This window comes from Dermacentor variabilis, chromosome 1 (assembly GCF_050947875.1).
Source record: "Dermacentor variabilis isolate Ectoservices chromosome 1, ASM5094787v1, whole genome shotgun sequence".
NCBI lineage: Eukaryota > Metazoa > Arthropoda > Arachnida > Ixodida > Ixodidae > Dermacentor > Dermacentor variabilis.
In genome coordinates this window covers 152,974,077-152,990,054 of record NC_134568.1, presented here as the reverse complement: position 1 = coordinate 152,990,054, position 15,978 = coordinate 152,974,077, and positions in this window count along the sequence as shown.

Genomic DNA, 15,978 nt, shown 5'->3' with positions numbered 1-15,978 from the left:
TTGTTTTTTAAGTCTTCTAATAATACTGAGCTAGTACCACGCTGCAACAACGCCCTTAATAAACTACATAAAAGGAGCTCATTCAACTCACCAACCATTAATAGCACTAAAACTAAAGCTGTGGTATTTCAAACAAAAAATAAAAACGGCCAGAATTAACTGCGACCTCATCATGGGTACTTCTATAATTGAACTTGCTCCCTTTGTCAAGAGTTTTGGAGTTATTTGATACACACCTAACATGGAATAATCACGTTGATTTCATTTCCAAAAAGATTACCAGAGGTGTTGGCATACTAACAAGATTACGTTTCTGTTTACCACGGACCGTTAAAGTGCGAATATACAATTTGCTATTTCTATCGCACATTAACTATTGCGACCTAGTCTGGGGTAGTACCACCACAACTAACATTGCTAAGGTTTTGACATTGCAAAAAAAAAAAAAGCTGTTCGTGCAATTGCTAACACACCGCGCCTCGCTCACACAGAACCACTTTCCAGCAGCCTTCGAATAAGCACCATAAATTCCATCTACAATGATTTACCATTTAAGCGATATATAGGACGCAAAAAAACAAGTCAACAATTTGATTCAGGAAATACCTCACCTCATAAAAAATACTAGCGATTACCATACACGGCATACTAAACATGGTCCGTTCCAAAACACGAACCAACTACGGTGCACAGTCACTGAATTACAGACTACCATCATTACTTAACTCACTTGATAATGCTATGTGATTTATTTCTGTATCATTTTCATTTTGTCAAATTATATTTGTTGCTTCGGATTGCTGCTTCACATTCCTGTATCGTGAAACATGTTTGTTTTTGTATAATCACTGAGTGCCAAATCCTTTTAATAGATCTGTACAACTTATTAAATTGAATCGTGAACTATGCTTGTAAGTGCTATTTTTCTATTATTAATCGCTGTAGTGCCAAATCTTTTTCTTTCTTTTTACATAGATTTGTACAACTTAAGCACCATGTATTTAGAGGGACCATGGGAACTTTGTCAAGCCGCGCTCCTTCGGCTTTTTGCCCATTTTCCTGACATTGTGTAATCATGACGTCGAATAAATCCGTCCGTCGGTCGGTCGGTCGGTCGGTCGGTCGGTCGGTCGGTCAGTCGGTCTTGCTGACCAACACTTGGAAAACTAACTGTTGCAGTTTTTGGAGGGGAAAACTGCTTCCTATCGGTCATCGTTATCGGTCATTGTTAAACTGGCTGGCTGGTTGGCTGGCTGGCTGGCTGGCTGGCTGGCTTGCTGGCTGGCTTGCTGGCTGGTTGGCTGGCTGGCTGGCTTGCTGGCTGGCTGGCTTAAAGTTTTCCCTCCAAAAACTGCAACAGTTAGTTTTCCGAGTCAACAAGATGCGAAGTGGAACGAAGCGGTGGCGGTAGGGCGAAGGAGAACGACTTCTGGCCGAACGGGAACTACGAGGTAGGTTCAGGGCAGCTGGACGAGACGAAGAACGCTGCTGAGGGAACGAGTATGGTCCGAGATAATAGGTATCGGTTCGACGGGTACGGTCTCTCTCATACTCGGCTTAGCCTCGTCTTTCATCCTGCTGGCGACGGCGGCAGGAGCGAAATATATGGCCGCGTATACCACAGCAGAAACAAACCGGACGAGGTCGACGCCATTGATGGTATGTAGGATGGCACAGCAAGCGCCCTGGTGCCCATCGAAGCCAAGTGTTCATATAGGTAAATCCAGTAGGCACAGAGGTCACGGCAGAGGTCGGTAGTGAAGCAACATCCACATACGTTGGTGTCGGGCGCGCTACCGGAGCAACAGGCGTCGTGGGTTGGGTCATCGCTGTCAACTCTTGCCTCACGACCTTGAACAAGTCGAAGGTTAAGGGTGGGACGCAGGCAGTAGGACGCCTCTATTGCTGTACATGAAGGCCTTTGCGGATGATGTTACGAGTGAGGGCGCGTAAATCGAATGGGGGGGGGGGGAACCTGATGATCGCTACGGTCTTTGTGAGGACGAAGAGACTACAGCTCGTCTAAGCACTGACACGTGGAAGTGGTCTTGGACAGTAGCCGGATTTTGCACTATTAGGGCGTCGAACACGATGGAGCCAATGTCTGTCGAACGCGTTCGGCTTCCGTCATGCTAGGGCTCGTACGGCGGCACAAAGCCAGGTCCTCTATGTACGAGGTGTAGGACTCGTGCGGAAGTTGGAGGTGCGTGTCCACCTTCTGTTTGGCGACTTCTGCATGACCAGATGAGGAAGCGAAGATTTTCTGTAGCTTGGTGGTGAACGTTGACCTATCCTCGATGTCCATTTCCTGATTGATATGGGACGTCTTTCACAACACCGGTCTGATAAAATGCAACGTAGGTCGATTTTTGTGGGTCGGTCCACTGTTTAAAAGAATTCACGCGGTCGTAGTTCTCAAGCCATTCATCGACCTCGTTATCGCGAAGTCCCGCAAAGACAGGGGAAGGGCTCGTCACAGTACGAGAGGTCACCACAATTGGAGTCGAAGGAGTTGGAGGGCTATAGGCGCCAGAAGAACCGGGGTTTGAAGTGCCTGTCGTTGTAGGGGTGGCCGCGGGCGCAGACGGTGACCAGAACGAAGCTCCAGGGAGAACGGGAACGCGAGAGGACGTCGCGATGTTGTCGTAGTACCTCTCCTACTTATGAGATGAAGGCCGACCGGGTCTTGTCTTGTCTCCCAAACACTGACGCATACCTACTATGGGGGATTGACCAAGAAGCAGGCGGTTTCCCGTACATTTAGAATTAAAGCAAAACTAGATTTGAATAGTAGAGCGTGGGACTAAAGAAATGTAATTTAGAAGTTTAATGAAAATATTGTTAAGAACTTTGATGAAATAAGTCAACATGAAGAAATGAAATGATAGAAATAATTGATGATTTTAGAAATTCAGCAAGATACTCTTTCTGTCTCTCTAATAAAATTCCCCGCAGGGGCGTCTGCGCAAGCAGGCGTTTGGTGTGTTGCGACACCACGGACCCGAGCACACGAGAGTTGGACCCTCCCGCGTGTAGCCGTGCGCGGCTTAGCCGTGTCCGGGGAAAGGGGGATCCTGGGGGTTGAGCCGATGCCGGGTGTTCGGACCTTTAAGGCCCCCCGGCGGAGGCAACACGCCTCTTTGGCCTCTGCTTCACGTAGACGGCACCCCCGGACTGACCCACCCGGGGGAAATCGGTAGTCGCCTTTTCCTGTCCTCCTCTCCAATCTTCGTCTTTCTCTCCCACTTTTCCATCTTTCCTGTCTTCTCTTCACTTCTAATTACTTCCGTATTTCCTGGCGGCAAGGGTTAACCGTGTGTATCTACCCAGCCTTGGGTACATATATTAGGTTATAGCGGCGTTGTATAGCTGACGTCTACAGGTATGTTCCTAACCTCGTAGCGTCCCCTTGTTGGGCTCGGTGGTGGGTGGCTACCATCGCCGCTGAATATTCTAAGAATACATGGCAAATGCATTCCCCTCCCTTGCAGATCGTCCTTACAAAAGAGGGCGCACCGAAGCAATCTTCGATTTCACTTTGAAAACCAGCGCAGAAACGTTCCCACGCTACCATGTGATCCACAGTGAAGGATCTCTGCCAATGAGAAAAGTATCCCCATTCCTAATAGCAAAATGCCTAATCGAAAAAATCGGAAAACAATACAAAGCTTCAAAGTTGTCAAGTGGGGTCCTCCTCCTTGAACTCAAAACCAAAGATCAAGTTGAAAAGCTCGCTGATCTCACCTGTGTCGGAGACATCAAAGTCACAATTTCAGCACACCGTTCGCTTAACACAAGCAGAGGCGTAATATCAGAAGAAGATTTCCTAAACCTGAGCGATGAAGAACTCCTGGAAGGTTTCCAAGAACAAAATGTAATCAAGGTTCAAAGAATAACTCTCCGAAGAAATGACGAACAAATCCCGACCAAACACGTTATACTTACCTTTGGTACCAGTATTGTACCTACTACACTTGATGCAGGCTATCTTAAGATCAACGTAAGACCGTATATCCCGAACCCGAGGCGGTGTTTCAAGTTCCAGAGATTCGGACATGCATCGCAATCATGCAGAGGTAAATCGACATGTGCAAAGTGTAGTGCCAATGACCATCAATCGGAGAACTGCAATGCTGCTCCACACTGTACAAACTGCAAAGGAGAGCATCCAGCATATTCAAGATCTTGCCCCTGCTGGAAGAAAGAGAAAGAGATAATTGCAATCACAGTGAAAGAGAAGATTTCCTTTTATGAAGCAAGAAAGAAACTAGCACACCTACCTCTAACAACCTACGCCAGTGCGGTGCGGCAGGGGACAGCACCGCAGTGGTCTCAGGAGTCTACAGGGACCGCAGTCAGTGGCCCAGTAGTAACTCCATCCGTCCCCTTGGTGGCAGCAGCCAGTGCTGCTCCATCATCATCATCACAGACGGGCCTGCAGACCCCGGTCCCACAGGGCCCCAGGCTAAATCGAACTCCCAGGCCTGAGACGCGCGTCTCAGTGCCCGGTTCTCGATCATCCAGCGCCTCGGAGAAGGTTATGGATGTCGACACCAAAACTCCGGCGTCATCGACGCCAAAACATCAGCGCTCCCTGGAGCGCACTAAGAAAGACAAACTCACAATAACTACGCGAACAAAGGGACCGGTAACCTGAACGGTTACCGTTCTTCTAATAGTACATTCCCACTAACAAATGTCACCTACAGTTACTTAGCACATATATGTAAATTACCATTCTCAATTCTGCCACTATGGCTTTTATCGTGCATTGGAACTGCAGAGGACTGATTCGCAATTTAGGTGACATAAAAGACATAACAAATAACTTTTCGCCAGTCGCATTTTGCCTATAGGAAACAAACTTAGGCCCTAAACACACTCAATTCCTTAAAGGCTTCACCGTTGTCCGAAAGGACCGCGAATGTTCCCACCGGTTGTCAGGTGGAGTGGCTATAGTCGTGCAGGGCGGCACTCCTACCCGAAATGTCCCATTAAATACATCTTTAGAGGCCGTAGCTGTCACCATTCTATCCTACAAAACAATCACCATTTGCTCACTATATATTCCACCCCACACACATTTTACTATTAGAGACTTAGAAAATCTAACAGATCAGTTACCGGAGCCATTTGTCTTGGTAGGAGATTTTAACGCTCATTGTACTCTTTGGGGCAGTGTCAAAACTGACCAAAGAGGGCAACTCGTTGAAGATTTTATTCTGTCAAACGATATCTGTCTTTTAAACTCAGGTGCGCAAACTTATTTCTCACCGACTTCCCGCACTTTTAGTTGTTTAGATTTAGCTTTTTGTTCACCCTCTCTATTCACTGATTTTAAATGGGAAGCTCTCGACACATCATATGGTAGCGACCACTTACCCGCACTCATCAAACACCTATCATCACCACAAACCCTAGTAACTAGACCATGCCGATGGAAATTACAGCTCGCTGACTGGCACGTTTTTATGCAGAACGCGAAACTGGAAAATGTCTTTTCGCCAGAGCTCAGTATTGATGAACTTAATAAAAAAATCACTGAAGTCATAATCACAGCGGCAGAAAAGGCGATACCGCAGTCTTCCGGCATTGTGCGCAAAAAGCTAAATCCTTGGTGGACAAGCGAATGTACTAAAGCCAAAAAAGAACAAAATAAGGCCTGGGGAATCCTACGAAGGTACCCCACTTACAACAATCTTCTAAATTTCAAACAGGCCAAAGCCAAAGCACGATATATTCGAAGAAATGCAGAAAAATTATCATGGCAAAAATACATATCTTCAATCAATAGTACAGTCACATCAAAACGAATGTGGGACAAGGTGAGGAAATTTAGAGGAGAGTACTCATCATACACTATACCACTACTTACATATCCAGGCACACAAACAACACTACAGGACCAGGCCAACTTATTAGGTGAACACTTTCATAACATATCCAGCTCAGCAAACTATTCAAGTACATTTTTAAAATATAAAGAATCGGCTGAGAAAGAGAGGCTGCCTACCACTGGGGCTTCAGCTGAAATGTACAATAAACCCCTCATAATACATGAATTGAACAGAGTTCTCTCTGCTGGTAAAAAAACGGCAACAGGTCCTGACCGTGTGCACTACACGATGCTGGCACACCTATCCCAAGCATCGCTAGGGGCACTTCTTAAATTTTTCAATAAGATATGGGAGTCTGGGGTAATGCCCACAGATTGGAAAAAAGCGGTAGTAGTTCCTTTTCTAAAACCTGGTAAACCCGCTACATCCCCTAGCAGCTATAGACCCATTGCACTAACAAGTTGTCTAGCCAAATCTTATGAGAGCATTATAAACATAAAACTCACATTCATCCTAGAAACAAGAAACCTAATAGACAAACACCAGTGCGGATACAAAAAGGGCTGTTCCACCACTAACCATCTCGTGCGACTAGAGCATGAAATACGTGACGCGTTTCTTCACAAGCAATACTGCCTCGCGGTTTTCTTTGATTTTGAAAAGGCATATGATACCACATGGCGATACGGAATTTTGAGAGACCTGGCTGACATGGGAATTCGCGGAAGAATGCTAAATTGTCTATGCGATTTCATGTCAAACCGAACTTTTCAAGTACGTCTCGGCACAATACTCTCGCACACATTCACACAAGAAAATGGCGTTCCACAAGGTTGCATTCTTAGCACGACGCTCTTCATAGTCAAAATGAACTCTGTAAATAAGATCATCCCATCATCTGTTATGCACTCAATATATGTCGACGATTTGCAAATGGCTTGCCGCGCCTCAAGCTTACCCACCTGTGAACGACAACTACAAATAACGATAAATAATCTTACACAATGGGCTAACAAAAATGGTTTCCGGTTCTCAACACACAAAACTGTTACAGTTCTCTTTTCCCAGAAACGAGGGTTACACTTCAACCCAGTTCTCACATTGTATGGTACAACCTTGCCGGTCAAAGAACACTATAAATTTCTAGGCGTAACGTTTGACACTAAACTGAACTTCCTGGCCCACATTAACGCAACCAAAATTAAAGCAAACAAAGCGCTAAATATCCTCAAGGTTTTATCACATAAGCACTGGGGATCTGACCGAACATGTCTACTACATATATACCGGTCCCTTGTACGTAGCATCCTCGACTACGGTAGTGTAGTTTATGGTGCAGCTAGGCAGTCCTACATTAAGCGACTTGATCCAGTTCACAATCTTGGCCTACGACTGGCGAGCGGTGCCTACAGGACATCGCCTGTACAAAGTTTATACGTTGACGCTAATGAGCCTTCATTACAACACCGCAGAGCACAACTTACACTTTGCTATGTACTAAGAATTCGGTCATCACCACAACATATATGCTACAACATCGTAACACAGTGCCAATCACGAATACACTGCACAAATAAACCAAACATGATTCGGCCACTCATCTTAAGACACGAACAATATTGTCAGACCTATGATGTTCCTCCCGAAGCCCTGCAGGTTGCCGAAAGGCCAGCAAGATTGCCCCCGTGGTGCAATTTTACACAGCTGTGTGACTGGACGTTAACACATATAAAGAAAAAAGACATTCCACAAGAGCATATAATACAAGAGTTCCGAGCTATCCAAGAAAAATATAAAAATTACACAGAATTTTACACTGACGGCTCTAAAACACAAGAATACGTAGGTGTCGGGATCGTAACAAAAAATTGGGAAAATAGCATTCGCATAAATAATTTTTCTTCAGTCTTTACCGCCGAAGTTTATGCGATATGGATGGCAGTTAAGAAAATTACTTCCGACAAGCAGAAGAATGCTATCATTTATACCGACTCGTTAAGTGCCGTAAGAGCCCTTAACTTAAACTCCGCGTCTGAACCCCTGCTTGGCGATATCTTAAACATAGTGTTTAACAAAAAATACGAAGGAACCATACGATTCTGCTGGGTCCCAAGCCATGTTGGGATAGCAGGGAATGAAGCTGCAGATAGAAGCGCATCCATGGCAGCGCACAAAAGCATCACACACATAACACTTCCATACAAAGACAGCATCAGAGCGGTTCGTAAGGCCCTAGCATCAAAATGGCAACAAGAATGGAACTCATGCGTAAATAACAAGTTACATATAACTAAACCCCTGCTTCGCGAGTGGAAATCATGCACTCACCAAGAACGGTTCTATGAGGTAATGTTATGTCGACTTCGAATTGGACACACGCATCTAACACACAACTTTTTACTTCGAAACGAAAGTCCACCAACATGCGAGAAATGTCACGAAACGCTCACAGTAACCCACATCATTATATCATGCCCACACACATAAACACAGAGACAGAAACATTTCAAAAATCTGTATCACTTACATATACCTCTGCACCCTGCCTTAATATTGGGCGATGACCCACTAGTACCATTCACTAACCTGTTCCAGTTTTTAGGTGAAACCGATTATCTACATCGACTTTAAGGTAATACAGCTATAACTACCTTAACATTGGATCTTACACTGTCCTGTGACTGGCGCAGCATGGCCTTAGTCGCTTTTGCGCCATTAAACCCGAATTAACTAACTAACTAATAAAATTGTAAACTGCAAGAAAAGCATTCCTGTCGCCGGATCCCAGTGAAGTCACCTCAAAAGAGAGAATGGTTGGCAAGGTTAGCGATAGCCCAAGTTTGCTAAATAAGTTTCCTAAGAGTTTTCTTTCTCTAGAAAATCGGCGGCACGAGAGATAGTAATGATCGATAGATTCAGGCGCATTGCAAAAAGAACATAGAGGGGACATAGCGAGACCAGACTTATGTAAGTAAAAATTTAGAGGCGTTACACGACATCACAATTTTGTAAAGGAAACTTCCAGTTGCCTTGAAGGACACCCATTATTATTCCATGGGAAGCCAAGGTGGTGGAATTCAGAAGACTGTGTTAGCATGGATATTGCGGAATTTTGCGATATAGAGAGATTTCTGTACCTAGCCGCGGTGACCTAAGCTGATGTCGTCAAAACAGATATGATAAGACCATTGAGGGATGCTCGTGTGAGTGAATCAGCCTTTTCGTTCAAGTGAAACCTACGATGTCCCGGTACCAAAATCAAACATACTTTCCGTAAGTACGGAGGTACAATAGAATAACATGTTCGTTGAATTCTTGAATTTGAAGATGCAGTAAATGATGTGCATACAAATAGCCAGTCGGTCACAATAACAGCTAATGGGTCATTTTGGGGAAGCTTTCGTAATGCTGATATCATCGCTAATAATTCTGCCTGAAATATGAGTGTCGGGAAGGCGAAGGGAGTAAGACCATTGAAGAGACTCAGAGAAGATCCCCATTCTTGCCTTCTCATTGCACACAGAAGCGAAGCGTCAGTAGCTATTACATTGTCAGTGGTTAGCTGGTGTAGGTTGCCGCGTAAGATATTAATCAAATGTCTGCCTGGTAATAGTTTAGCATGATTTGGAAATATGTCCTCGAATTTAATTTTGACGTCTGGTAAGGCATCATTTGAATGGCAAACTTGGCGCAAGGACACATCCCATTTTTGTAACTGTGCTTGCACAAATGTTATCTGACGTCTGTGTAATCTCTACCACGATACTTAAAAAAACTCAGACGGTTCAGTGGTAAATACATATTGCGTACGTCTCTCTAAAAAGGAAATTTTTTAAATATGACTGAGCTGTAAGCATGCGTAATCTGCAATCTAGGGTGGGTTATGAGCTTCATGATACAAAACAGTGCTGGCAACAAATCTAGGTAGCCCGAGGCATAATCGTAGAGCTTCCCTTTCTAAAAGTATGAGAGGTTTAGTTTTGTAGGCGGGATCACCGGAAAATAATACGCAGCTGAATTCGAATATAGGCCAAACATACATCTTATACATCATTAGCAAGGTATTCCTGCGTAGTCCAGAGCGACGGTGGCTGAGCCGGCAGAGCATAGCTATACGGCATGTTTTGCCTTTGTTTTAATATGTTCAATGTGACTGCGCAAGGTGAGCTTGCCATCGTAAATAACACCAAGGTACCTGACTGCGTCAACTTGAGGAATGCTTTTCTGTCGGTATTCTAAAGATATATGCACCTGTGCAGTTAACGGAAATGCTAATAGCGCACTTTTGCTAATATTTAACGACATACGTGACCTCTCTAGCCATGTCTACAGCGTTCGTAATTCTGCAGCGACCGGTGTAGTGAATGTATGTTATTTGCGGATGTAAAAAATGCGATATCGTCCGTATAAGCATAAACATGTACTTCCGGAGACAAAGGAATTGTACTTAGCAAAATGTTAAATAATATAGGGGAAAGAACGGAACTCTGTGGTACACCTCTTGTCTGCTTGTGTTTAGACGTCGAAATACCGTGTTGGTAACAATAAAACTCTCTATCCCTTATAAATTCATAGATGCAAGCAGTTCTATATTTTGGGAAATTCGTAGTCTGAAGCTTGTCGAATAGAATACAATGTTCTACAGAGTCGTATGCTTTTGATACACCTAACGTCACCAAAGCTGCGTACTCTCTTTTGCGGCGAGCAAGTTTAATGCGGCTCTCTAAATCTACATGGGCGCACCATATGGAGCGGCCGGGACGAAATCCAATCTGACAAGGACTGAGAAGTGTATGATCCTGCATAAAATTTGTTATACGGCCGTGAAGAACCCTTTCTATTAATTTGACGACATTAGAAGTAAGAGTAATTTGTCTTATGTTGTCTAAGTCAAGTCAAGCTGCTTTTTTCTTCAACAGTGGAATAATTTTAGCTACTCTACACTCTCTTGGAACCCATGAATTTTTATAGGGAAATTTATAGTATTTAGCAGGTCCTGAGGCGCATAATCAAACAATACTTTTAACATTCCTGCTGTAATGCCATCTGGACCTGAGGCTGATGCCGGTAACGATCTAATAATGCCTTCAAGCTCTGTCGCTGTTACTTTAACAAAGTCATTTCCCGAGGGAGGTTTCTTTAGTCCTATCGGCAATTTATGCTTGAAACGTCGCGCAAGTCCTTGAGTAATTTTCCCAAGGGACTCTGATGATGATTTATTTATTTATTTATTTTATTTATTACATACCTGCATCGCCCATGCGGGCATTACAGATGGGGGGATTACATTTTAAAGGAAGAAACAACTGATCACATGCATAAAGCGCGATAAAACGCATCATTGTTTTCAATGTTAACAATGTCAGGCGAAAGAGCATTCCATTCTCTTATAGATCGAACAAAGAAAGATTGCCTAAAGACGTCACCCCTGAAAGGAAACTCGCGGACTTTCAGCTCATGGTCGCGTCTCAACTACGTATAAGTAGGCGACTTAATATATCTTTTTATCAATCCCTGTTTTTGAATAATAAACAGCGTGAAAAATTTTCAACCTCAGATTCTTTTTGCCGGTCTTTTAATGCTTGCCACGTTAATTTAATTTTACTTTCTGTCATACTTAATTTTCTACTATACTTATTAAGAACAAACCTAGCTGCTCTATTCTGCACTCCTTCAAGCTGTTCCATGAGATCAGCCGTGTACGGATCCCAACAAATACAACCGTAATCAAGTAAACTACGAACATAAGTGAAATACAATTGCTCTTTTAATTGATTCGGTAACTGACTGAAGTTACGGCGAAGGAATCCCAATGAACGTATTGCCTTATTCTTAATATGCGTAATGTGCTTGTTCCATCTTAAGTTAGGAATTTTAATGACGTACGTCATTAAAATTCCTAAATATTTGTATTCGTCAAGCTTATTTAATGCCGTATTACTCAAGGTATAAGTGCATGACTGAAATGCGCGCTTCCTTGAAAAGGGGACGTGAACACATATTTGAACATTTAGTGACATTTCCCACGTATTGCACCATGTTCCTATAAGGTCTAAATCAGTCTGTAACGATGAAATGTCACTTGCGTTATCTCTGACACTATAAATGACACAGTCATCCGCGAACATTCTAAATGAAGACGTAAGGTCACTTTCAATATCATTAATAAAGAGTATAAATAAAAGGGGACCCAAAACTGATCCCTGAAGGACACGTGAGGTAACTGGAACGTATACAGAAGAAAAACCGTTGAGCACCACAGACTGCTCTCTTGCACGAAGATATTCGGCAATCCAAGCTATGACACTGTTATCCAATTTGTAGGCCCTACGTTTTGAGATTAGAAGATCATGTGCAACCACATCGAAGGCTTTTCTGAAATTTATTTATTTATTTATTTATTTATTTATTTATTTATTTATTTATTTATTTATTTATTTATTCGGTATACCTACATCGCCTGTACGGCATTATCGTAGGGGGGTTAAAATACAGGTGGTCACAATGGAAACATATTCAGCAAACATCAAAAGAATACATCAGTAAATACAACTTTGTTTAAGCACTGAAATTCGCAAAAGCGGACGACAAACTAACAAAGTACCAAACAAAGTAACAAAGTAACTAACTAACAAAAAAAAGTAGCGTATGTGCAGAGATGAATAACAGGACAATCAAAGAATATGGCTCTCAATAGCATTTTCAAAACTAGACGCTGCCATCACTTCATTAGGGAGCTCATTCGAATTGTTAATCGTGTTAGGAAAAAATGAATACTTAAACGCATTGGTACGGCACTGATAAGCTCAAATTTTGTTAGCGTGGTCTCTCCTAGATGAAACGTAATGCGGCTCCTTGATGAACAGTGTTTTGTCGATACAAGTTTTACTTTTATATATATTATAAAGGAATTTCAATCTTAGGATTTTCCTGCATGAAGAAAGAGTTTTCCAACCTAACCCTGCCTGTATTCCGGATCCTCTGATAGTAAAATTATAATTTCTTGTTACGAAGTGTGCTGCTTGCTTCTGGACGCGTTCTATTTTGTCTGTGAGGTTTTTAGTGTATTCAGATAACGCATGCATATTCTAGAATAGGCCTGACGTTTGTTAAATACAAGGTTGCCTTCAGTGATGAAGGAAAATGCCTAAAATTTCGTCGGAAAAAGTGAAGAAGACGGTAAGCTTTCGCGCTTATTGAGTTAACATGATTAGTCCAGTCAAGCGTTTCAGAAAACGTAACTCCGAGGTACTTAACATCCTTAGCGGTACTGAGTGCAGTATTACTTACGCTATAGGAAATGGGGAATTTTTTCTTTTTCTTTGTAAACTGCACATGGTAGCATTTATCAGTATTCAGAGTCATCTGCCACCGCTTGCACCAGATAGATACTTTTTCAAGGTCATCCTGTAAGGATGACCTTGATGACATATGGTCATGACATTTCACTGTACGATACATGACGTAGTCGTCGGTATACAGTCTAATTGTTGATTTAAGGCCTACTACTAAATCATTAATATAAACAAGGAACAAAAGTGGCCCAAGCACAGAGCCCTGAGGCATTCCCGATAGCACGTGCATTGGAGCTGATGTCACCCTATTAAGAACAACTTGCTGTTTGCGCAGGTGGAAATAATCTTTTATCCAGCCGAGAATATGTTCAGGAATGCCTAGGAATGATAATCTTAAGCAAAGTAGATTGTGCGGGACGACATCAAATGCTTTCCGCAGATCAAGAAAGAGTGCATCTATCTGTTCTATCTAACGATCTATCTAATGTGGTGAGTGAATTCGGCTAGTTTTGTTACGCACGAAAGACCAGAGCGGAACCCGTGCTGAGCCGAGGTGAAAAAAGTTATTTGCTTGAAAATGTTTCATCAGGTTAGAGTACAGGACATGTTCGAGAGTCTTACAGCAAATGGAAGTTAGATATCGGCCTGTAATTGCCTACGTGTGTACGATCACTCTCTTTAAATATCGGAGTCACGTTGGGTGTCTTCCAATCTTCGGGCAGCTTTTGATTATCTAGTGACTTGTTGAATAATATTACTAAGAAAGGCGCTATCTGTATCCGCCGTGGTTGCTCAGTGGCTATGGTGTTAGGCTGCTGAGGTCGCGGGATCGAACCCCGGCCATGGCGGCCGCATTTCGATGGGGGCGAAATGCGAAAACACCTGTGTACTTAGATATAGGTGCACGTTAAAGAACCCCAGGTGGTCAAAATTTCCGGAGTTCTCTACGGCGTGCATCATAATCAGAAAGTGGTTTTGGCATGTAGAACCCCATAATTTAATTTAGAAGTGGTACATTCACTTGAATGCATCGGTTTCGCCATTTCTCTACACCTGGGTCCCTTCCCTGTCTCTTTATTTCGCTTTTACATTTTGTCGCGAGCTTGTTTTTGCAGCAAGTATACACTCTCATGAAAAATAAGAACGTCACTTCGATTTGGCTTTGGTCCGAAGCAAGTTTCTGGTGCGAAATATAGCTGCGCGCGCACTCTGTCGATGCGGTGCGAGCAAAGCCGGGATTTTGAAACATGCTATGCCTATTCCACTGTTTTTCGCGTTTCGTGCGTGGTCAGAGCGGCAATTCGGCCGTGTTATCAAGGGGCTTTTGTTATCAACATGATCATTCGGCCGTGAGAGACAGATAATAAGTGTGACGTAAAAATGAGAGTAAGGAATAACTGCAAAGCCGCGGAACCTGCGGTTGGTGCTCCTTCCGTAGCATTACCAAGGTGATGCGCTGTCTCTTTCTTCGGGTGAGACCGGCAAAGCAGTTGCTTTCAATCAGCTTATTTGCGGGCGCTGCTTTATGATGCGCGTGGGAGCGCAGTCACGTGGTATTTTTTTTGTTTAAATATTTCGTGGGGTTTCTTTACCATGGTTGGAAAAAACAGCGCTTGAAACGGTAAGGCGTAGGGCTTAAATACGTATACATTGCATAGGGGCCGCCCTATGCGCTTATCCACTGCCAAGTCACATTGTTGCTGTAAGGAGCTTACTCGTGCCAAATCAACAGTACACGTAAAAAAAATCGCGATTTGGATGGTTGTAACAGATTTGACCACACACACACACACACACACGCACGCACGCACACGCACGCACACGCACGCACGCGCGCGCACGCACACACACACACACACACACACACACACACACACACACACACACACACACACACACACACACACACACACATACATACATACATACATACACACATACATACATACATACACACACATACATACACACACACATATATATATATATATATATATATATATATATATATATATTATGGCAAAGAAGTCCTACACGGCTGTGGACGACACGAAGGACGCGGACAAGAAGACGCAACAGCGTAGGCTTAGCCAGTCACACCAGGAACAGCGTCTAGCCCGAGCCTCACTTCAGTAGCGCTGGCGATCCCGCTGCGGAGCTCGGCACGGCGCTCTTCTTCCTTACAATATATATATATATATATATATATATATATATATATATATATATATATATATATATATATATATATATATATATATAAATGGGGTTCGGAAGGCTGGTCGGGCCCCAGCCCCCCCTCCCAGGAGAAATGAAAACTTTTCGCATATATATCCGCAAGTATAGCAGTCTGCTATCCCAGTGTAGTACAATCATGCCTCGTTGAGTAACGTTAGCATTAGTATCTGTAATGATCCTGCGAACGTTTTTTCGCTTAAGAAATGTCTTTGGAATGTCTTATAAATGTGCTTGGTGCGTTCGGTTATACTCACTTCATGCGTGCAGTGTTACAGCCATGTTCTAGGAATTTGACACGTTACGAGTGGTCTTTGAAAACTTGATGTTCCGCTGGCTGTGTGCCTACGCTGCTATAGGATAATCTGTTTCTTTCGTTCCCACTGATGGCATGACAAACTGCTCCTGTCAGGAACCTTACCAAAAGATTAAGAAAAATGATCACTAAAGGAGAGCGGGAGGAGTGGCGAAAATCGTCCTTTCACCGCCGCGCGTGCGGGACGTCGTGCCACAGGGGCGCAGCGTGCTTCCGGGCCACGTCGTCGTACGCGACGAGACCGAGCGTGGCGCCTTCCCGCGGGCGTTCGTCTTGAGAGACCCCCGTCGCCCTC